Source organism: Microtus pennsylvanicus, chromosome 9 (assembly GCF_037038515.1).
Source record: "Microtus pennsylvanicus isolate mMicPen1 chromosome 9, mMicPen1.hap1, whole genome shotgun sequence".
NCBI classification, from domain to species: domain Eukaryota; kingdom Metazoa; phylum Chordata; class Mammalia; order Rodentia; family Cricetidae; genus Microtus; species Microtus pennsylvanicus.
This window is the reverse complement of record NC_134587.1, coordinates 46,732,286-46,757,191: the sequence shown is the minus strand read 5'-3', so window position 1 is coordinate 46,757,191 and position 24,906 is coordinate 46,732,286. Positions and strand designations below refer to the sequence as shown.

General features: G+C 48.8%; 1 protein-coding gene and 1 non-coding gene across 14 annotated transcripts in view; one reads left to right on the top strand and one right to left on the bottom strand.

The window, feature by feature from the left end:
- The window catches only part of Prrc2b (proline rich coiled-coil 2B), an 80,769-nt gene extending 67,370 nt beyond the window's left edge, over positions 1–13,399 (bottom strand). For 12 of the 13 annotated variants that reach the window (XM_075985793.1, XM_075985799.1, XM_075985804.1 and 9 more), the window contains exon 1: positions 13,259–13,399. The gene's annotated coding sequence lies outside the window, so the exon portion shown is untranslated. Of the gene's footprint in view, positions 1–12,985; positions 13,114–13,258 lie in introns of those variants that run through there. The other variant, XM_075985794.1, reaches the window with a different exon arrangement.
- Positions 13,400–16,311: 2,912 nt separating this feature from the next.
- On the top strand, positions 16,312–16,476 carry LOC142858063 (U1 spliceosomal RNA). Its single transcript, XR_012911954.1, has one exon. It is a non-coding gene; the product is annotated as a U1 spliceosomal RNA (small nuclear RNA).
- Positions 16,477–24,906: the final 8,430 nt, after the last annotated feature.

Sequence of the window (24,906 nt, the reverse complement as noted above, 5' to 3'; positions counted from 1 at the left end):
TGTCAGCCTGATTCCCCACTGGATAAACAGGCTAAGAAAGGCCCAAGGACATGGGGGCTGGACAGAGTGCTGAGCAAAAAAAGGAAGCCAGGAGGACCTACTACCTGTGTCCTCCCCCCATGTCCCAGCAATGCAGGAGTCCGCCCCAGCAAAATAATCACCTTCTCCCTCTCTCTCAAGTGTGAAAGAAACCATAAAATTAAAAATTCAAAGAAAAATATTCGAGAAAAATCCCCAGAGTTAAGAAATCAGAGACGAATGAAGGGCACAGAAAGAACACACGATGCACATAAAATCCCAGATGTTAGGAGAAAGGTTTTTCTCAGTCTGTCTCCACCCACTACCCCCCTTAAAATGAAAGGAAGCAATGAGTCCCAGCCTGGAACAGTTTCTGACTATGGAAAGCAGCCTGGGGAGTGGGGTGATGGGCTGGGGTGCTGGACTGAATGAGAAAGTGAGCTGAGCCGCAGAGCCCACCTCCCTCTGAGCCCTGGCACTGACGTCACACTCCTGCAGCCATGACTGCCTCGCCCCCCATGGCCCACCCCTGAACTCATCCTGCAGCAGCACTCGGGCCGGTGATGAATCCAACAGTCAGCAGATGGGAGGAAAAAACACCTTCCAGACTCATACACAAGGCCCACAGGTTCCTTCACCCCCTCAGGTGCGCAGGGTACCCTCTAATCAAACACCAGCCAACATCACCAAGCCATTTCTGTCCAGCCCACCAATGACGGACTCAGTCCCTAGGTTTTAGTGACAAATCAGAGCGCTAAGTCCCCAGGGGCAGAAGCACTGGGCCAGTGAACCCCTCTGCGGCCTGCTTCTGGACTTAACCTTTCTCACATGAAAAAAACATCCTCACTGTCTAAGACAGTTGCTGCCTTTGGATGCTGGAGTCTCTGAAAATGACACACACATAGGATCTAGAAAATACGGGCTCAAAAGACAAAGACAGGCTCCAGGATGACAGCCACACACACCTGGCAAGACAGCAGCAGCGCTGCGGGGAAAGAGCCCAACCAAGACCAGGACAGGGGCTCCAGGGTGCTATTGCCCCTAGGTAGCAAAGCCTTGATGCCATCCCCACCTCCCAGCCCAAGACGGCACTACAGGAGATGGCAGAACCTTTAAGAAGTGGGGCTTAACAGCTGGTCCTCAGATCAAATGAGCCACACCTGTAAAGGACTGTGGGGCCCTAGTCTCCCCATCCTTCTTAAGACAGGATCTCCAAACAGCCCTGCTGTCTTGGAACTGACTATGAAGACCAAGCTGGTCTCAAACTCAGAGATCCGCCTACCTGCAGTGGTATTAAAGGTGTGCGCCACCACGCCCAGCTTTCCTCTCTCTTTTCACTCCCTGGTAGGTGAGGAGTAGAGAGTCACACTCTCCCAGCAACAGCGCAGGTTAGTCACAGGGTCATGGACAAGGTCATGGACTGGAAGTTGAAAAACTGAGGGCCAAAGTAAGGCTTTCTCCTTGTTAAGTAACTCACCACAGGTATGTTAAGAGTCCAGGGAGACAGCCAGCACACAGGCAGAGTAACTCACCACAGGTATGTATGTTACAGTCCAGGGAGACAGCCAGATTATCTAAAGGCACCTGTTTCTAGGCTCCTTCCCATCACCTCGCCGGACTGTCCCTTTTGCCTGTATGTCAACACCCGCATTACTGTTGCTTTGGTGAAATCTCCATAGCTGGTGAGACAGTTCCTCAGCTACGTTCTTCAGGAATGCCCTGATTATTCTTGGCTTTTTGCATTTTCAAAGAAATGTGAGAAAATCGCTTTGTCTATTTCCAAACAAATGTCAACAGGAGAAGAAAAGCCTGCTGGGACTGTCCCTGGAATTACATGAATCTAGAGATCAGTTTAGGCAGAAATTACACCCTTAAAGGACCCACAAGCTGGTAAGCATGTGAGGTCACGACAGCTCCCACACTGCCAGCACTGCACTAACCAAGCCGCGACTGGGAATGCACCTGCAACACCGCCACAGCCCTGCCTATGACTGACAGAACGCGTGCATGCACGCACGCGCAAACACACACACACACACACACACACACACACACATACACACACACATCCAAGACTGTAGAAGCCTCGTGATCTGGAGCAGCTAAACGGCAATAGGCCAGATGCCCATCACTGCTACAGTGGGCAAGCTCTGTATTCACAGAACCAAACCTATTCAGAAGCGAGAACAAATAAATACAAAGCTACATGGATGAAACCCACAAAGGTGGGGAACAATCCACACACAAAAGAATGTAACTGACATGAACCTAAAAATGCAGAGCAATTTAAAGATAGAAGTCATAAACACAAGAGAAAAAATATACTTAAGTTTCCACAGCCTGGTACATAGAGCCCATTCAAATTGGTACAAGAGAAAACAGCAGCTCACAAAGCAGAGCACAGACATGTTCAGACAGGAGCCCTCACAGATTCGAAGGAAAGTCCCAAATTCAGAAAAGCAAATAAGATCTCCAACCACAGAGACTAAAATAACGAAATAGAAGCCAAGTATGATGCCCATGCCTATCTATGATCCTAGCACTAAGGAAGCTGAGGCAGCAGGATTGCTATTAGTTCCAGGCCAGTCTGGGCTACAAGAAAGAAAGAAGAATGCCGCAGCCAGGCGGTGGGGGTGCAAGCCTTTAGTCCCAGCACTGAGAGGCAGGAGCAGGCAGATCTCCGAGCTGAGGCCAGCCTGGTCTACAGAGTTCCAGGATAGCCAGGGCTATACAGAAAAACCCTGTCAAGGAAAATAAAAATTTTTTAAAAGCCCAGGCTGCTCCCACCAGGGAGACAGTCTGTCTCAAACCACCCCTAGGCTCACTTGCTGTAAGAGCCTTTATCTGCTACCCTGGGAAACTATTTCTTAGACGACTAGAGAATATCATTAGGAGATGGACGCCTGCTATAAGATAATTTAGTAACTTTCTACATCTACAGAATAGAATAAAAGTTGAAGCCAGGACTGGGGTGTGGCTCAGGAGTAGATTGCTTACCTAACACGCAGGATATCAGACCTAAGTTCAAACCTGAGAGCAAAAGCAAACTTTTGTGGCTTAAAAAAAATTTTTTTTCCCCAGACAGCTACAGTAATGGTATGCACACCAATCCCAGCACTCAGGAGGCAGAGGCAGGCAATCTCTCTGAGTTTCTAGCCAGGCTGGTCTACAGAGCAAGTTCCAGACCAGCCAAGGACGCACATTGAAACCGTGTCTCAAAAGACATGATTTTTATTAAGCTTTATCTATTTATTATTTTTGATGTGTGTGTGTGCATGTGCGCACCAAAGGACAACCAGTGGGAACGGGCTCTCTTCCACCCACGGCCGGGCTCCTGGACAGCATCCACACCTTACACACCTGGACCAGTACTTGTGCACCACCTGACATTCCTCCGAGCCACCGTTTGTTTGTTTGTTTATTGTTTTTTTGGGATGGGTTGTTTGTGCAGCCCTGGCCATCCTACAATTTGCCATGTAGACCAGGCTGGCCTCAAACTCAGAGATCCGTCTAGCTCTGTCTCCAGGATGCTGGGATTTAAAGTTAAAGGTAGGGGCCATCACCGCCCGCCTAGCAATGAACCACGTTTTAACTTGTGTTCACAGTACTGAAGAAGGCAGGAGCGGGTGGGGAGTGGCACTAAGAATTCTGGGGATGATGCAAAGCACAGTCCGCTCAAAACAAAGCAAAACCTCACATTCTTTCTGCATGGCAGACTGCTGCACTGCCGGAAGAGGCAGAAGCTGGCAATGGTGACTGCCATGGGACGCCCCAAGGGGTCGGATATAGAGGCACACACCTATAATCTCAGCACTGCAGAGGCGGACCCAAGAACTGCTTTGAGTTTGAATCCAGTCAGGGTTCTACAGTGAAATTAAAAAAAATAAAAAATACAAAAAATCCCTAAGGAGACTCCTTCTCAGCTGGCCATTCTGAGCTCCATCTAACTTGAGTGAGGCCCCACCTACCAGGCTAGCTGAACACTTCTGACTGCACAGGACAACTCAAAGGGCTGTGGAAGTGGCTGTCCTCAGAGCCAAGGTGGCAGTGCCCAAACAGCCCCCACAAGGTCTCCCCTCTCTTAAAAGAAAGGTAAAATTCTGAAGGTGGGGGTGGGGAAAAGGGCTGAATTAGTCTCACTGATCCCCAAAGGGTTATATAGGGAATCCACACAGTGGGCTCCCCAACAGACAAGACCAGGTCAGAAGGAAAAATGATGGAGAAAACTTACTATAAGGGCCAGCCATTCCCCAAGGATGCTGATGGGTCCAGCAAACCATGAGCCCTGATATACCTAATCCTACTTATTCACGTGAAACACCACAGCCAGGGATGGAGAGGTGGCTCAGCGGGTGAAAGCAGGTGCTGCTCTTGCAGAGGACCAGGTTTGGGTCTCAGCACTCACAAAGCAGCTCACAGGTTTCTGTAACACCAGTCCCAGAACAATCCAACGCCACCTTCTGGTCTCCTTGGGTTCTGCACGCACGCGATATACAGGCTTAAAAGCAGGCAATATACGTATACAAAAACAAAAACAAACAGCTAGACGGTGGTGGCGCACGCCTTTAATCCCAGTACTGGGGGAGGCAGAGGCAGGTGGATCTCTGTGAGTTTAAGGCCAGCCTGGTTCCAGGACAGCAGGATTGCCCCATAGAGAAACCCTGTCTCAAAAAATAACCAATAAATAAATAAGTCTTTAAAAGGAAATATTATGCCAGGTGGTGGTGACATATGCCTTTAATCCCAGAACTTGTAAGGCAGAGGCAGGAGGACCTCTGTGAGTTCAAGGCCAGCCTGGTCTATGGAGCAAGTTCTAGGACAGCCAGGGCTGTTACACACTGAGAAACCCTGTCTAAAAACACACACACACAAAAAAAAAAAACCCACAAAAAAACACCACACAGCCAGGTTTGGTGACACATGCCTTTAATCCCAGCATTGGGGAGGCAGAGGCACATCTCTGAGTTCAAGGCCAGCCTGGTCTACAGAGTTTCAGAACAGCCAGGGCTGCACCGAGAAACCGTCTAGGAAGAGGAAAAAGGAAGAAATATCACATCATTCGCTCAAAAACATTTATCCCACAAACAACTCCCCATCACAGCTGCCTGAACCAAAAAAAAAAAAAAAATCTTATCCTAACCAGTCCACAGCTTGGAGACTCGGCCCACCCTGTTCCATTCCCTGGGCCTTGAGTGTCAGCAACAAATAAATGGTGAGCTGAGGTCTCAGGGGTGCAGGGCTGGTGAGCTGAGGTCTCAGGAGTGCAGGGCTCTTCAGCTAATTAAATCTCTACTTTGTTCCCAGTCAGCGTCGCTAGCCCAGCTCCATGATCCGCCCAGGATGCAGAGCAGCACAGCGGCCTCTTCCCCAGGGAGCCACGTCTGACAGGCATTTTGCATGTGGGCAGGCAGGAGCATGCCAGGTGTCCCGGGCACAGAACAGCCTTGTTGGGGGCTGCTCTTAGGACAGGACTCCTCTGGCTGTGTGTGAGGAGGATCAGCAGGGAGGAAGCAATGACTTTCACTTTCTACTTCCCATGCTATACAAGTGCTTAGACTTTGGTCACAAGCATGGATGTTCACTGATGCCTTGCTTTGGGGGCATTGGTGTTTTGAAGTACAAAATGCAGAACCCACGCCACATAACACCGCTGGGTGGCCTGGTTTCCACCCTGTGCCAGTGCAGTCACTCTGCGCCAGTGCAGTGCCACAGCTGGGGAAATGAGGCAGCGGCATCCTCACACAGCAGCAGAGAAACTGAGTCTCCCAGGACTAACAGGCCCTGTGTCCACAGCCTACTGCAGGTGGGCGGGAAGGCCGCACAGCCAGAACTGGGGGGGGCCTCAGAACCGCCTTCACTTTCTCTCCAAGAGAAAAAGACCCCACCAAGAGGCCAGCCAGTGGTCAAACACCCTTACTGGCTGGAAAAGACAACAGTGGAATTCTTGGAGATGTGAGTGGCAGAAAGAGCCCAAGGGCACCTGCTTCCCAGCAAGGCAAATGTAGGTTAAGGGGTCTGAGCCCTGGAGGAAAAGGGAGTGTGGAGTGGCTGTTGGATCCAGGTCTAAGCACAATTAGAAGCCTCAGCATCTAGTAAACAGATGAGTCCCAAGTGTGCAGCCTGCCTACTCCAAACCCCTGGGCCCTCCTTGAGTGCTGAATTCAGGGCCATTAATAGCTCTGTTTATTGAGAGCCCGCTTGCCTCGTGCCAGGTGCCTTATAAACACCTAGGTACGTGACCTTCCACATCCTCTCCTCCAGACTGGAAGGAAGGAGCTGCTGCAGCATTCTAGAGCCAAGCAGCGCAGAGCAAAAAGATTAAACAACCAGGCACAGGCCATCAGCTTAAAGTACTCTGGACTTGAAGGTAGTGGACCCCAAAGTAGATCTTGCACCCACCACAGAGGGCACAGGCGGGGTGCGGCCATGCCTCTCCTCCAGTAAACTCCTGAGTTTGAGTTCACAGAAGCAGCAGCAGAGATGACAGCACTGACCTGACATCTGAAAGGCCTCCTCTGGGCATGCTGCAGCCCAGTCCCTAACCCCCCACTGCCCCAGGTCTTACCAGATCTGCTTCTTCAGTCACTCTATGCTTTAGGTGTGGTAAAGTCACAACCATGTCAAGAGCGTCCTCGGTTTCCTAATGAATCAAAGGCCAACCTAAGCAACACAAGACCCTGTCTCAAAAAAATAAAATACAGAGCCGGGCGGAGGTGGCGCACGCCTTTAATCCCAGCACTTGGGAGGCAGAAGCAAACAGATCTATGTGAGTTCGAGGCCAGAGCCTGGTCTACAGGAGCTAGTTCCAGAACGGCACCAAAGCTGCAAAAAAAAAAAAAAAAAAAAAACCCAGGACCTGGTGTGAGCTCACCTACACTCTGCACCCCGCTGCACCCCAGCACCGCCATCAACAGTGCAAACTGTAAACAGCGTGCGTGCGCTTCTCTGCGCTCACTCACTTTTTCCTTCTTTTGTTTAAACCAGTATTGCATGCACACGTACGCACTTTTGTAATTAATTTATCGGGGAAACAAACACCAGAAAATGTCATATTTTGTCTCAAAACACCCCTGCTCTCCCTAGTGACTTCTAAACACTGAGCCCATTCAGGTCACCCAGCCAGGAGGGACCTGGTCCCTCCCAGGCAGGACTGTATTTTCTGTCCTTGTGGGAACAGAGCTGTTCTTTAAGCTCTGGACGGTCTGTAAACACCACCTGCCCAAAAAGCTCCGTGGAACACAAAGAGGAGACCTGGAAAAGGGCGCTGGCCACAGACCCCTTCTCCTATCCAATCATCCATACAAAGCCATGCCCCAAGGCATGCTGGGAGGTGGAGCACTTAGAGAATGTCCATATTCGAATGGCCTCAGTACCCATCTCAACATAAAACACCCTGGGGCCTCAGCATACTACTTCCAAGTGGGTGCTTATTTCAATTCTGCCAAACTGCAGACCACCACCCCAACTTTCCCAGGCTGACTTGAGCCTGACTCTGGGCTCATCGCACTTACAGGTGACCACAGAGAGCATTTACACAGGAAACAACAGCACACACCCAGGGTAGCTGTGCACTACAGAGAAATGGATGAAGAAAATGTAGTACATATGCACGCAGAAAAGTGTGAGGGGAGGGGTGGGGCAGCCTCTCGTGTGTGTGTGTGTGTGTGTGTGTGTGTGTGTGTGTGTGGTGCTCAAGAGGACGACTCTGGAGGCTTGGTTCGCTCCTAGTTTTACCTGGATTTGAACTCAGGTCCTCAGGCTTGCACTGTCAGGTGCACGCACCTTTACGTGCTGGGCCATCTGGCCATCCTACTGTTTGTTTTTAAGGCAGGGTCTGGCTCTGCAGCCCAGACCACAATGAAATTCTTGATCCTCCTGTCTCAGCCTCAGAAAGCTCAGAAACACTACAACATGGAATGAGACTTGTGAACATGCTAATAAAGTAGGCCAGGAATAAAATGAACTGTGGGTTATCCTGTTTATACAAGGTGCCCAGAATGGCCAAACTCAGACACAAAGCAGGCTGGCGGCTGCCTGACGATGCAGGGAGGAAGAGGAAGTGTCAGTTCAGGATGACGGGCCTGGAGATGGCTGGTAGTGAGTGTGTGTCCCTGTCACCAGACCTCATGCCACTGACCTGGACACTCACAAACAATGAATTTTTAGCACAATAAAAACTGCTTAGGGGCTGAGATGGTTGTGTGTAGAGTGCCTGCTGCACGCATGAAAAGCATAAAAGCTAAGCGAGCTTGGCAGTCCACCTGCACGAGGTAGCTCGATTAGCCAGATCGGTGAGTTCTGGGTTCAACGGCTGTGCCACCACACATACAGTGGAGAGCGATCCAGGAAAACACCAAACTCAACTGCAAGCCTCCACGAGCATGCGCACATCCATGTACATATGCATACACTGTACCCACACACACAAAATAAAACAAAAATTATTTTAAAAATTTGTTTACAAGTGTTAAAAGTGAAATAAGGAAAAGCAGAACCAAGATGGTAGCGCACACTGTAATCTCAGTACCTGGGAAGAGGAGGCAGGCAGGTTGCCCGGCCAAGGCCCTCTGGGACTGCAAGGTGGCCAGTACCTTTAATCACCAGCACTCAGGCAGTGGAAAAGGCAAAATCTCTATGAGATTTGGGGATTTCTGTTGCTTGTTTTGGTTTGGTTTTTTGTTATTTTCAAGACAGGGTTTCTTCTCTGTGTAACCCTGGCTATCCTGGAAATCACTTTGTAGACCAGGCTGGCCATGCTCTCCAAGAGATCTGCCTGGGATTAAAGAGATCTGCTGGGATTAAAGGCTTATACCACCATGCCTAGTTCTGTGAGTTTGAAGCCAGCCAGGGCTACATTGCTTATTCCAGGCCTCATCAGAGTGCTACAAAGAGAGACTCTCTCAAACAGAAACCACTACCCACTCCACCCCACCCCTGGGGAGGCGGTGGCTCACAACTTCAATCCAAACATACCAAAAAAAGAAAGTAATGACAGGTTGGGGCGGTCCCCAAAGTCTCTTGGGAGGGGCTTCCTGCCATACCGCCAGAACAATTGGAGGTTTGAGACAAGTGCCCTGTCTACACTCCATCCAGTCTGTGATGAAGCCCTTGAACCAGGGACTGGAGAGGTGGGGAAGCATTAAGATAGGCTCCCAGCCCCCACGTCAGGCTGCTAACAATCACCTGTAATTCCAGCTCCAGGGCACCCAACACCTTTTCCTGAACTCTGTGAGCACTGCAGTCCTGTACACATACCACATACACATAATTAAACAAAATAAACCTTAAAAAATAAAATGCCCCTGTTCCAGATAGAGCCACCCAGAACCTAAGGAAGAGGAAGGTCAGACTAAAAACTCGAGAAGAAAACCAGAACAGTCCTCACACCCTTTGACCTCAGAAATCCCACTGTGGGAGTGATAGCCAGAGATAAGAACAGAGAGGAATGTCTTGGGGGTGGGGGAGTGAGTAACAATCAAATTGCCTAACAAATTGCAAGATTAAATAAATCACGGCAGATGCATGGAATACAACACTCAGAGGAAGAACCAAGCTGTCACTGTGCACAATGTATGTGGAATGTTCTGGGTGTAAGGGTGCCAACATATTCCTGTTGGTTCTCCAGTCTAGTGGAGAGGAGAGATGGTTTGCATCCCTATTTCCTCATTAATCCTTCTCAGTGTTTTCTATTTTTTTTCCTCAGGAATTTCACTTTAATCATAGGGTTTGGAAACGCTATTTAAAGGGCCTTACACAATGGCAGGGAAAGAAGTGACCACGGAGTATCTGATGCAGGACGGGAGAACTGAAAACGTAATCAACTCGGCTTCTCCCAACACCTCAGCTTCTCCTGCACCACAAAGAAAGGCGGCAATGGTCCGGAAGGAGTGATAGAGGACCAAGGCTGGCTGCAGAGAGGCACAGAGGCAAACACTTCAGACAATAGGCACACAATCGAGGTGGACTTCACCCTGCGTGGCCAGCCACCTCCACTGCACGAGCCGCTTCACAGGCCAGCACTGCTAAGGCACTGGAGAAGGTCTGGGAATCACGCTTCTCAGCTAGCACAGGATTAAAAAAAAAGTGCAGTTGAGAACAAAGCTCAAGCGAGGCTCCGACTCAAGTCACCAAGGCAAACACCCTCCTGGCACACAGATTTCCCGCGGGCCCGCTGGTGCAAACAGTGGCATCACCTGCGGTGAGACCCAGGTTTGCCAGCTCCCAGGTGAGGAGGCCAAAGGGGGCCCTGTGAGACCTAAAGGCTCATCGTAAACAATATTCCTGCTCTGGAAAGCTGACCACCTTTCTCCAAGGCTTTCAGCATCACACAACAGAGGCCATGTGTGGCCCCATCCAAATGATCCCCAGTCTAGCAAACCCAAATAATAAAATACTAATAAACACAAAGGTACGAGAGATGGCTCCTGGGAAGGGTGACCAACAACAACGACAGCCTGACTTTGAATATAAGGAGAGAAACCAACTCCCACAGGTTGCCTAGGACCACCACTAGGGTACCATGGGACATGAACAGACACACACAATAAATACAATTGACTATGATTTGGGAAAAAAAATGGCCGTAGACTTACTAAGTCCTGCCATTGCATACAATATTCATTTCAAAACCAAAAGTAACAAGCTCACAGTACAAAACCCAGCAGCGTCTGCTGGCCATTTTCTTCCTTCCTTCTTTTTCTAAGAGAAAAATGTTTTAAGGTCTGCTTTGGGCAGGCCCTATTAATACCTGCTAGCCTGTAACACGATCCAGACATATGACAGCACAGGAGCCTCGGTATGCAATTCAGAAAGACATGCACTGGTCCTCCCAGCCTATTCCGGTTTAAAATAGAAACAAACACCAAAATGCTCAATCTTAAAAGGTAGAACGAACAATGGGAGTGGTAACCAACCCACAGCCACTGGCAACTTGAGTTGGTACTTTGTGTAAGGAAAGGGGGGGAAAGCTTAAAGTATAATAAAATAATCTTTCAGAGAAAAGGTGGTGTGTGTGTGTCAAACTGGATGGAGGACGGTTAAGAGGCCAAACAAAAATCCCTCAGGAAAGCCCAAGGCTCAGGAGCCAGTTCTGACCGGCCATTCCAGAAACTCCACTTTCCAAGGCTTTTGACTGTAAATGCGCTGGGATTTCCCCTCACCCATTCCAAGCCAGTGAAGAGTGCGGAGGGCTAGGGCAGGCCCCACCAGGGTGCCGGCACTAGCAGCACAACGAATTCAAGCTTGGAGGCAGGGACAGCAGACTCTGTCTTCCCTGACACAGAAGGCTAGGACCAGATCAGTGAAGGAGGCCAAACACCCCTCCCGAAAGGCAGGGGAATAAAGGGCCTGGAGGGGGCATGGAAGTTCCTGAAACAAGATGATTAAGCCAAACCAAGTGAGACAATCCCCCCCACCCCCTCCCGGATGCAAGTCACTGTTTATCCAAAGGGGACGAAGGAGTTACTCAGGACTAGTCCTCAAACTAGGCCTCAGTCACCACTCAGTGAGACAAATACTGGTTCCCTCCCACCCTCCGTGTATTATCCTCCGTCCTTCCATGGTCTCCCAGCCACCTCGGAATCTGGCTGGGCTCCCTCAGCCCACTGCTTTTAGGCACGAGGGTAATATAGACTATCAAAACGGTCACCACCGCAGAAGACACAACAGAAGGACAAAAGCAAGGAATTAAAAGGGACCAATACAACCAAGGAACCACAAGAACATGCTTGCGTACCACCTTCCCACCGATGGACACGCTCTGCTGTTGAATCTTACCTGCGGCTCCCACGAGATGCACGAGCAGCCGTAATTATTCCCATTTTATAGATGCAAGAGCTGGGGCTCAGAGACTCAAGTAACTCAAGGGTACCTGAGCAGGGCTCCAAAGGCTCACTTGCCTGAACAAGCTGAAGGCTCCCAAACAATTACTTGCCTATCCCCAAGGAAGGCTGTTACCTTCCCAGGGTTCCAGCCCTCTGAAACCCGGCAACCACTACAAAGGCCCTGCACTAGAGAGGCAGCAGGTTCTTGTGGGCTACACATGCCTTCCCAAGCTCATTCCCCACAGAAGCCCACACTGACCAAGCAACTAAATAACGCGAGTATTTTGTTAGGTTTTCGCGATGTGGCCAGGCTGACCTGGAACTCCTACACCACCCAATGTTTTGCATCCCTTCTCCAATGTCGCCACTCCAAAGTCAGCACCTGTGGCACGCTCCGGCATGGATGACACCACAAGTGGCCAACCTTCTATCCTAGGTTGACAACACCGTAACCAAAGAGCACCGACCGCATGCCAAGTCATGTCTCCCTGGGTTTGGAGGTGGTGGCAGCAGGTATCCCATTCTACAGCCCGTACCCCTCAGGTCCCAGCTTGCAGCAGAACGGTGCAGACATTACGATACAATACGAGCCCCTGCAGTTGTACTGCCACGAAAAGACGCCAAGGCTTCAAACGGACGGACTGAAAGCCCAAAGGAGATGTATAAAATAGACAACACACCGAAAATACACGCTAACCTTTCCAGGAAAGAAAACCGTAGGTAAATTTTAACTGTGCTGCAAAAGACAGGCGTTTATAAAGGCTTCTCCCAGGCAGCCATTTAGCAAATGACACACTCCGGAGAGCATCGGCGCCCCCCTTCTCCCACTTCCTTCAAGCTCACCATTGCCTGGAGGGGCAGGGGGGGACACCTATTCTTGCCTAACAGTGGGTTTCGTCTCCCCACGATATTTACAAAGAAAGGAAAGCAGCGTCCACTTTTGTGCAGGCAGAACCTCTCCAAAGAGGCCCACCACCTCAACAGGGCTGCGTTTCTCTCTTAAAAGGTAGGCGAAGAAAAAAACAAAAAAAAATCATCAATCTAGCAGGCCCCGAGCAGCGACATCCTGTTTATTAGCAAACATTTTTTAGCTGCGGCTCCGGGTGCCCTGAAAACACCACCCCACTTCCCGCAGCCGAACCCACCCGAGCCGGGGCGGCGCTCGGCCTGCAGTTCCGGGCGGCCTCAAGGTCCCGCGTCCCCTGCCTCGGCCTACGAGGCCGCTGTCCCCGGGTGCAGGAGAGCCTTCCGTGGACACCGACCGCGATCCGATCCCGGCCCCGCCCGGCCCGCCGTCCTCCCGCCCTGGCCGCGGACACACAACAATGGCGAGCTGCAGAGCGCCGACCAGGCCGCAGCCCCGAGCCCGCCGCAGCGCACGGCAGTGGAGACAAAGCGCAGCCCCGGCCCCGGCCCACCTGGTCTGCGTCCGCGAGCGACGGGCCCGGGCGATGGCGGTCGGGCGGCGGCCGGGCGCGGGGGCGGCGGATGGCGGCGGATTGCGCGGCGGCGGCGCGGGGCTCGGCGCTCTGCGCTCCTGCCTCCTCCTCCTCCCGCTCCTCGGCGCTCGCTGGAGCCTCGGCGCTGTGGCTCGCCGCCGCCTCCCGCCCGCGCTCGGCTCCCCGCCCCCCGCCGCCGCCGCCCCCGCCTCCGCGCCGCCCCCGCCCGCCGCCAGCCGCCCGCACGGTGGCCCGCGCAGCGCCCCCTGCCGCGCTGCCCCTGTCCCGGGAGGGAGGGTGCAGGGAGCGGGCTGGGCCGCCGCGGTGCAGAGGGGCTGCGGAAGAGAGGGATCTCAATGGAGAGGAAGCTAGCTCGGCTGGAGCCGGGACGCGGTGGGGAGGGACCTCGATAGAGAAGGGGGGCTTAGGTGGAGAGGAGGCCTAGGTGGAGACGGTGCCTAAATGGAGGGAGACCTTGGTGGAGAAGGGTCCTACGTGGAGAAGAGACCTAAGTGCAGGATCTTGAGGGAAAGGGGCCTAGGTGGAAAGGGACCTGGAGAGAGAGGGATCCCCCGTGGAGAAGGGGCCCCGGTTGAAAGGGGCTGCAACGGAGAAGATGGCTCAAATGGAGAAAAAGTGGAGAAGGAACAGGATGGAGAGAGGAACCTCAATGGAGAGGGGCTCTGGGTAGAGACCACCCCCGCCATGGAGAGGCCCTCGATGGAGTGGGAGAAGGGGCTCCCGAGAGAGGACCCCAGGGAGAGCTCTGGGGTGAGAGTGGGAAGGGGAGGTGGGAAGGGCGCGGCTCTTGAGTAGGCAGGGGATGCAGACTTAGGGCCTGGAAGGCAAGCAGGAGGGAAGGCTCAAAAAAGGGACCGAGCCTGGATCCTGCCCCTCTACCCACAGAGCCGTAGAACCTTCTGACAGCCCGACAGCCCGGGCTGTGCTCTACGGTGTCCGAGGGGGCGCGGGGGGGGGGGGGGAGGGAGAAAGAAGTATCTCATTGTTGTCTCCGTTTCATAACAAATGCACAGTATGAATACTTCACCCCTTTTGTTAAAGACGTCATACACTACCCCTCTTGGGTGTTACCTTGTATTTGTGTGAATGCAAAACAAAAGGTCCGCGAGAGAGAATGGCTCCCCTCGCGGTTACTAGTGTGATGCAAAGTAGGGAGTTCTCCCTGTTTATTCCAGATACCCTGGTAATTAAAAATAAAATTAAAGAAACAAAAGCAATAATAAAAGAGAATTGTTGGGGGGGGATATAGTTCAGTTGTAGAATTCGTGATTATTATGCGGGAGGCCCTGGGTTCGGTTACTGAAAGGAAAAAAAAGTAGAGCCACGGACAGCATCTTGAGTATTTTTCTGAAAGGCTAAATCCCAGCTCTGCCTGCTACCAAGCCCTATGTTAGTGGGTTGGGTTTGTCTGATTTAATGCCAGCCCCGGAGCACTTATTATTGCTCCAATTAACAGATAAGAAAAAGGAGGGACCGAGAGCGTACTTAGCTTTCCCAAGGCTGTTAACTCATTTCTGCGGAACTTGGAATGCCAGGCCCAGTGCCTGGGGAGTGAGGTTCTGGGGAGTTTTACCACCTTTCCTATGCTTTCCCATTTTTACTGCTTTGTGTCCATGATGACTTTTATGGTATCTCCTCTTTAAAATAAACCTGCCAGGCACAGTGGCACGTGTCCATAATCCCAACACTGGAGAAACTGAAACAGGAGGGCTGCTGTTCATCTGAGACCAGCCTTGCCTAGTGAGGTTCAGCAAAGCTTGACCTTTGTAGCAAGACCCTTGTTTCAAAAATAAATGAGTACAACAGGGTGTGGTGATACAGACATGTATGGAATCCCAGCTCTGTGGAGAGGGAAGCCGAGGGGATCAGAAGTTCAAAGTCAGGGCGGTGATGGCGCATGCCTTTAATCCCAGCACTTAGGACGCAGAGACCAGTTGATCCCTGTGAGTTCGAGGCCAGCCTGGTCTACAAGAGCTAGTTCCAGGACAGGCTCCAAAGCAACAGAGAAACCGTGTCTCAAAAAAAAAAAAAAAAACAAAAACAAAAAAGAAAAAGAAAAAAGAAAAGAAAGGAAGGAAGAAAAGACAGAACAGAAAAAAATGCATACTGGACATAAAAACACTTTATTTCTGTCGTTATTCCCAAGACAGCAAGGCAGAGCATCTCTCTACATCACTCCTGAGATTTATTGAGTAGCAAGAGCACCCTGAAAATGATGAAAGGATCCAGGAGGCTGTGTGTAGGTCATAGGTAAATATCTTGGCATAGGAGACTGAGGTGTCTTTGCATTTTGGTCTTCTCAAGGAGTCCTAGATCCATTACCACCCCATTGTGGAACAACTATGGATTTTATTCAACACACTAAATAGAAAATACCAGTCATGAGACCAGGTATGGTGATTTCATCCAACTACGTCCACCTTCCAAGTGCTAGGATTATAGGTGTGCACCACCCCATCCATCTTTCAAATAGTAAAGTTTAAAGCAAATCATCACAACAATACAATACAAAGAAAGATACTGAGAAATGGTGCTAGGAAAATAGCATATGTTTCCGTAATTAAACCATCATATTTCTATAAGAGCAGGCATTTTTATATGGCCAATTAAAAACACTGCAATTCTGCTAGGCACAGTTATACACACCTTTATTCTCGGCACTCAAGAGGCAGAGGTAAGTGGGTCTCTGTGAGTTCAAGACCAGCCTGGTCTACAAAGCAAGTTCCAGAATATCCAGAGCTTCACTGAAAGACTGTGTCTCAAAAATAAATAGATAGATAGGTAAGTAGGTAGGTAGATAGATAGATAGATAGATAGATAGATAGATAGACAGACAGACAGATAAAAGAAGCTAGGTTAGCCGGGCGATGGTGGTGTACGCCTTTAATCCTAGCACTAGGGAGGCAGAGGCAGGCGGATCTCGAGGCTAGCCTGGTCTACAAGAGCTCAAGAGTTAGTTCCGGGACAGGCACCAAAGCTACAGAGAAACCCTGTCTCAAAAAACCATAAAAATACTTACCTGGCAGGGGAGATACCATGATCACGAAGGTGGTTTTCCCAGGGCGAGGCTTATCCATTGCACTCCGGATGTGCTGACCCCTGCGATTCCCCCCCCCCAAAAAAAAAGAAAAACCATAAAAAAAAAGAAGCTAGGTTTTGCAGCGTCTGTGAGACTCGGTAAAAGGTCACTACAGTGTCAATAGTTGTCAACCATTGCTTAGGGAAGAGAAGATAGCATGTGTTCCTGGCAGATGTAAACTTTGTCCCTATATTTTTCTAGTCCTGGTTAACTGACTGCTGGGTAGGGACCTGCATGGTCACTGCACCCTTTTGTGCCACAGAAGTGCCTTTCCTGTATTGGCTGTTGTGTCTCACAGAATACTTAAAAAAGTAGCTGGGCAGTGGTGGTGCACGCCTTTAATCTCAGGACTTGAGGGGTAAAGGCAGGCGGATCTCTGTGAGTTCAAGGCCAGCCTGGTCTACAGATTGAGTTCCAGGAAAAGGAGAAAGGAAACAGACCAACCGGGGAAGGTGCCTGATGTCCATCTCTGGCTTCCCCAGCATGTACACACACATGCATACAAACATGCAAACACGTGTGCATGCACATTCACACACACCACCGCGCAGACTTCAGGAAGAAAGGGATTAGTTACTTGCAAATCGGAGAGGCCATCTCACTAGCAGTTGTTCACTGAGCCTGCCTCTCTCAGAAGTCGCTCAATAAATTTTCAAGATTATTCTTTTTTCTTTTTCTTGGTTTTTTGAGACAGGGTTTCTCTATGGTTTTGGAGCCTGTCCTGGAACTAGCTCTTGTAGACCAGGCTGGTCTCGAACTCACAGAGATCCGCCTGCCTCTGCCTCCCAAGTGCTGGAATTAAAGGCGTGCGCCACCACCGCCCGGCTAAGATTATTCTTTTTTCCTGTGCACAGTACTGGGGAATGGATGGAACTCAGGGCCTCTCATGTGGCGGGAAGATGCTGTACTTGTGAGCGGTACCCCAGCCTCCGCTGTGACTTTCTCATCCGTGCTTACTACACACCCAGTTCTGCTCAGCACTTGCCACGCATCACCTCCTTAAGCAACGAGCCGTGAACAGGAGACTCAGAGAGGCTCAAGTAACCGGCCATGCCTTAAGCAGGCACCCGCCTGAAGCATACTTAAGATAACACTTGTTTTATTCTATTTTATGACCAAGTTTCTGTAGCCTAAGCTGGTCTTCCTGTAGTGAACTATGACCTTGACCTCCTAGTACTCCTTCCACGTCCTCGGTGACAGGATTATAGGTCTAAGCCACAATGCCCATTTTAGCGGAGTTTTAAGGTCACTAATTGTAGAGTCTAGCAGGGTGGTGTGTACCTGTAGTCCCGGCCATAGCCTGGATAGCATAGCAAGACCCTGTCTCCAGAAACCCAAAATCACTGTTTGTGGAGGTCACGCGGCCGAGCGACTCATTATTGTTCTTCCAGGAACCTTTCTGCGGCTCATGCCTCTGCTGTGTGGGTCAGGGTAAGAATGGTTGTCTAGTTACTCCTCAAGGACTTGAGAGCTATTTTTGTGGGCCCTGAGCAGGTGTCACCTGGTGACTTCTTTGATTCAGGGAGCTGAAAATTCTGCCCTCAGATTGCACTAAGGCCTCCATTTTCTGCAGATGGACCCTGTGAGGAACTTCAGAGACTAATTAGTTATGCAAAGACCACTGCAGCCCCTCACCTCCAACTGACAGACACCTCAACCCGCTGTGCCTCCCTGCCCCATAAATACCCCTTCCCCCTGTCCTCAGGGAGGCATATTTGAGTAATGTTCTTCCCTCTCCACGCTTGGCCACCTCCTGAATAAAGCCTCGCTGGCTTTTGCAAACCCAGTCTTTTCGATGATTGGCATCCTGCCCAGCAGGCCTGGGTCAATGACACAATCAGATCCAAGAGTCTGGCCCGTGTCATGTGATTTCAAAGCTTGTGCTCTTAATCACTGGGTCAGGCTGAATGTATTTGCTGGCAAGGATTGAGGCAAATGATTAAATGAGGGCGGGAGGTGTAGCTCAGTGGTAGAGTGCTTGCCTAGTGTGTGCGAGGCCCTGGGTTCAATCTACAGCACACCTACTGGGCCCTGGGAACACTAGCAACATAGGCTGAGCCATTCATCAATGGGCCAATTAAACACACAGCAAAAGTGGGAAAGGAGAAAGATTTATTCAACGTGGCCATATCAGGAAGAGAATAAATAGGTTCAGCGACTTGTTCTCCCTAGCTCAGGATCTAAATGCAAGCTTCAGGTTTATAACAGGGCCATAGTTATGCATACTAAACAATCCAGGTCAAAGTGCAAGCCCACCCGTCACGTCACTGACCCACCAGTTGCTCCGGTCTCTCCTGCAAGGTGGTCCGACAAATTGTCAGAACTGTCTGAAACCTCTTACTAGGAGATAAGCACCCCTCCGGTTGGCACCAGGATTCAACATGGGATTCCCTGGAAAACTGCCATCTCTTGGGGACCATTGTGTCAATAGTCTGCTAGCCAAAAGGAAGGGCACAAGGTCCCTTTCGAGTATCTTTGTTCCTTCCAGTACAGACACTACCCTCCCCCATACCCAGATAATAATAATTAAAAGAAAGTTTAAGGAAGTGTGTGACGAAGTTCCACTCGTAAGGTATAAGCTGACCTTACGACTCCATCGTAAGGTCCCAGGGGTGACTTGGAGCCGAGACAGCCTCAGGCCTACCTGGGCATAGCAGCTAAGGGCAGCACGGTGTACGTACTCTAAGTCACTGGACCACAATCACAAAGGATGGATGCAGTTGCGATACAGGTCTTCCACACCCCAAGCACAGATGGTCACCATAGGGGGAATGACAAGCCAAGCCGGGGCGCATAAGAACAATGAGATGACAGAGTTCCCTGGGCCATATCCCCACAGTCAGAGGCCCACAGAGTCCCAGCCAGAGCTGTGAGCAGTGGCATTCCCCAGATGCCTGGCCCTAGCCTCAGCTCACAGAGGATGCTGCAGCTCCTAGTCTTTTCAAAGAAGAATTAACTAGTGAAATACCAGACAACTTGGCTAAGTCTCAGGCCAAGCTTCTGGAATGTGTCTGACCCTTATTGACCTCGTTAGCCTCATCTCTTGTCCATTCCCATTTTACCTACAAGGCTTTCCCTCCTCTCTGGACCTCTGTCTGGGCTGAGTTCTTCCCATTCTCCGTAACTCACTTCACATGGGTAAATCCTACTCAGGACCCAACTTGTACGCGTCCCTTTCAGAAGACTTCCCTGTGGGCACCCATTTCCAAACTACCATTGTAGGATTTTCTGGGCTCCCTCCCTTGTTCACTGACTGCTTAGGAGGTTTGAAATTGCAGTCTGGGGTGTGTACTAGAGGAGGAGGAGATGGGGGCTGTGACATCTCTCATTGTTTGTTATGGGTTAGGCACTGGGCTGAACATATTCATACGAACTAATTTGATCCTCACAACAAGTCGGAGGTAGCTGCTGTTAAACGGCCATTTTATTTTATTTCATTTTTAAATATTTATTTATTATGTATACAATATTCTGTCTGTGTGTATGACCGCAGGTCAGCAGAGGGCACCAGACCCCAGTACAGATGGTTGTGAGCCACCATGTGGTGGCTGGGAATTGAACTCAAGACCTTTGGAAGAGCAAGCAATGCTCTTAACCTCTGAGCCATCTTTCCAGCCCCCAACACGGCCATTTTAAAGCAGAAATTGTATGCAAGGGTTCCATATCCCTCCTGAAATAGCTTAGAGAGTATATTCAGGGCCTGGCCCAGGCAATCTGTCTCCAGGGCTTACACACACATTTAACCAGGCGCCTGCCTCACTACAGACAATAAAAGGAAAGTCTCCAAAGTGAGGCACTGCCACCCTGGGGAGGATACAGAGGGATCCTCTGGGATAAAAGAAGGAAACATGATCTTTCTATTTCTGATTATCTAGTCTAAAAAAAAAAATCAAAGCGAGGTTACACTTCACTAATATGCAGCTACAGTCTGACCAGGGAACCTTCCCTCGGCTGAGGATCAATCCGTATAAATCCATATTAGTACAATTTAATATTGCTCCAACTGCCTCAGAGAACCAAGCAGCATCTGTTGCAGTGCTCGCTAAATGGATCAGTGCCCTAAGCGTTTTTGTCCTATTTAAACTAACTCTCACAGAGTGGAAGACATTTTAAAAAATTCACACCCACGAGGGTGTGGTGATGCTCGCCAATTAATCATTGTAGTAAGGAGGTGGAAGTAGAAAGGTCAGTTCAAGATCATCCTCGGACACACACTATGGAGGCCAGCCTAGGCTTCAGGAGACCTGGTCTCATGAACAATCAAACAAAAAAGGTTCATGCCGTGCACTACGCAGGGGTAACCAACACCAGCAACATCCTAGGCTCCTCGCCACGCCCATGCTCAGGCTCGCGGGGACGTCGCGCGCGGACGACCGGGCGTTGAAGCCGCACCCCTTTCCGTTCCCCGCTCCCATCCTCCCCCACCTCGTTTGGCTGCCTCACGCCTCACGCTGTGATTGGACGAGCTAAGGTCGCAAGTGAGCGACTGAGTGTGAGTTCCGCCTCTTGCCCAGAAGCCAGCTCCGATTGGCTGATATGCCCCGACGCGCTGTGACGTCATCTGTACTGCGACAGAGTCTGCAGTCTAGGGGCCCAGCGGTGCCAGGCCTCCCAGGTTTCCTGAGCTCCGGTCGTGGTGGTTTAGAAGAGCCCTGCTCACGCGGCCCCGGGTTCCCCGAGTTTGGAACCCAGGTTTGGTGACTCAGCAAACGGGAGCAGCCAGTCTCCTCCAGTTTTTGAGACAGGATCCCTCACTCAAGCCGCGTTCTCTCTGGGATCAATCTTGACAGCGAGCCCCAGTCATCCTCCTGTCTCCAGCTTCCCAGCTCTGGAGTTTGCCACCGTGCATGGGTGCTGGAGATTGAACTCAGGTCCTCAAGCTTTCGTGGCAAATGCCTAGTATATCCTACAGACACGGAATTTTCAAGGATTGTCCTACATTTTCTGGGCAAAGTTTGGCAGTCACTTACTCTTGCATCCTGCTGGTCCAGTTTGGATGGTATAATGTCAGCAGCTAAGGAAAGGTCAATTTCTCTGCTCAAATGGCTAGCTTTAAAGAAAGCAAACTCTATATTGAGGTTCTCGGGTGCCCATCATTTTCTTTTGAATTAAATTGGTGCTGTCAGGAATAGACATGTCTCACTTTTATGAAAACTCTTAAGTTATTAAACATATTAAATGCCATATTCTGTAGGTCTTTGAAGTGTTTGAAGACCATTTATCTATCTAGATATATCTGTGTATGATCTTGAAAACATACCTAATATGACTACAAGTTTGATTATTATAGATGACTAATAGGAACTTGTATTTTTATCTGTTTTTTTAAATATTTATTTATATATTATGCATATAATATTCTGTCTTATGTGTATGCCTGCAGGCCAGAAAAGGGCATCAGATCTCATTTCAGATGGTTGTGAGCCACCATGTGGTTGCTGAGAATTGAACTCAGGACCTTTGGAAGAGCAGGCAATGCTCTTAACCTCTGAGCCATCTCTCCAGCCCGGAACTTGTATTTTTAAATTATACATTACAGTTTTAAATGAGTTGCATAAGCACAATACTCCAAACAAGAATAGAAACATACATATAGCAAAAATAACTTAAAATTTGTATCAATAAACCAAAATGTATACCAATGTAAAATATTTTGAGATTAATAGTTTTTTTGGATTAAAGTAGATTCTATAATCTAATATTTTTTCCTTATCATTCCTTTATCATATCACCCTATTTTCCTTTAGAAAGAGACCTTTGGGGGCTGGAGAGATGGCTCAGAGGTTAAGAACACTGAGTACTCTTTCAGAGGTTCTGAGTTCAATTCCCAGCAACCACATGGAGGCTCACAGCCATCTGTAATGAGATCTGATGCCCTCTTCTGGCCTACTAGCATACAGACAGACAGAACATTGTATACATAATAAATCTTTTTGAATAAGAGACCTTTGAATTTAACTCTTTTGTTTAGTTTTTCCCTGATTATGACCAAAAACAACTTATAACCAGCCTCCCCCCTTTGTAAATAGAGACTGCACTTTTGTTGCCCGGCTTCTTAGACCCAAATAATCACACAAATACTATATTAAGTACAACACTGGTCAATGGCTCAGGTTTATTCCTAGTTAGCTCTTATATATTAAATTAACCCGTTTCTATTAGTCTGTGTGTCGCCACAAGGCTGTGGGCTACCAGTAAGTTTCTGGCGTCTTTCTCCTTTACTAGCTACATGGCATTTCCCTGACTCTTTCTTTCCTTCTCTGTCTCTGCTTGGATTTCTTGCCTTTGTATATTCTGCCCTGCCATATGTCAAAGCAGCTTCTTTTTTTTTTTTTTTTGGTTTTTCGAGGCAGGGTTTCTATGTGGTTTTGGAGCCTCTCCTGGAACTAGCTCTTTTAGACCAGGCTGGTCTCGAACTCACAGAGATCCGCCTGCCTCTGCCTCCCAAGTGCTGGGATTAAAGGCATGCGCCACCACCGCCCGGCCAGCTTCTTTATTAATCAATGGTAATAAAATATATTCACAGCATACAAAGGAACATCCCACATCATCTCCCCTTTTCTATATAAATAATGAGGAAGGTTTTAACTTTAACTTAGTAAAATTACATATAACAAAATAGGTATCAAATAAGAATTACAGTTACAATATTAATTTATAAATCTATAGTTTCATATATAATTTATCTTTTGTCTTAACTAAGGAAAACTATAACCGTCTTCAACTCCATCAAAGACCCCAGAAGGATATAATATTAACTAAATAAACAGGAAGTGCATTGTAAGCAACTTCCAAAACTCTAGAATTGACAGAGACATTTCACTGCCTGGACAGGCACCCAACATTTTTCTGTAATGTTGGGGCATCTGTCTTCAGCCTACAGACCCCTAGAATCTGGAAGACTTTTCAGTGAATTTTAAAGATCTGTTCTGCCTTGTATTGGCAAAGTTTCTCAGTTGCTTTCTTCTGTGTCCTGCAGAATGTCTGGCAGTTTCCTCCATGAAGCAGGAACCCTGAAGAACCATCCTATCTATTGTAAAGTTTAGCAGTCGCTTTTCTGTGGGTCCTACATGTCCAGTTTGTACAGCATACCATAAAGCAGTCTAGGCAAGAGCAGTCTCTTGCTCCAATGGCTAGCATTGTCATAATGAAGGCAAACTCCATATCAAGTTTCTTCAATACCCATCAACCTCTTTAAATTGCTGCTGCCAGAAGCAGACATGTCTCACTGTCAATTAAAATCTAAGTTAATAAAATATTTTAAATGCCATATCCATAGGACTTTGAAGTGTTGAAGATTATCTAACTGAAATATATCTCTGCATATTTAGAAAACCTAACTACAAGTTTGACTATTATAGATGTCTATTAATCTGTATTTCTTAACGATATGTTACATTTTTTTAGATTTTTTCTTTATTTAATATATATACAGTGTTCTGCCCACATGTTTGCCTGCAGGCCAGAAGAGGGCACAAGATCTCACTACAGATGGTTGTGAGCCACCATGTGATTGTTGGAAATTGAACTCAGGACCTCTGGAAGAGCAGTCAGTGCTCTTAACCTCTGATCCATCTCTCCAGCCCTGATATGTTACATTTTTAAAATATTTATTTACATTGTATACAATATTCTGTCTACATGTATGCCTGCAGGCTAGAAGAGCGCACCAGACCTCATTACAGATGGTTGTGAGCCACCATGTGGTTGCTGGGAATTGAACTCAGGACCTTTGGAAGAGCAGGTAATGCTCTTAACCACTGAGCCATCTCTCTCCATGTAGCTTATTTTTTAACTCTATTACTTTTTTTTTTGATTTTCAAGACAGGGTTTCTCCATAGCTTTTGGTTCCTGTCCTGGAACTAGCTCTTGTAGACCAGGCTGGCCTCCAACTCACAGAGATCCGCCTGCCTCTGCCTCCTGAGTGCTGGGATTAAAGGTGTGTGCCACCACCGCCCGGCTAACTCTATTACTTTTTAATATTTTATATTATCTTTACTCCTTTAATCTATGACTGTCTGTTCTCTTTTATATTATTTTTACTTTCTCTTTAAAGACTGCTTTATTTTTAAAACTATTTCTTTTTATAACTACCTATACCCATTTTCTTTTTTTCTTAAGCCTACGTACATTTTTAAACACACCGTGACCTGTTCAGAGGTTTATTTCTGTCTGAACCTGTCGATTTTTTTAAAATTTATTTATTATGTATACAACATTCTGCTTCCATGTATGTTATGCCCGCACGCCAGAGGAGGGCGCCAGATCTCATTACAGATGGTTGTGAGCCACCATGTGGTTGCTTGAAATTGAACTGAGGACCACTGAGCCATCTCTCCAGCCCTGAATCTGTCTGTTTTGGCTTTTGGTTCCACCCTGCTCGGCTTTCCAACATGGCCAAAGTCCATTTACCACTAGCTCTGGGGTCCATGTTTACCACTTCAACTCTGGGAAGCAGTTGGCCCATGCAGCAACTAAGTAACTTGCAGCATGCTGCCCATAAACCCTGTTCAAGTACTCCGTAACA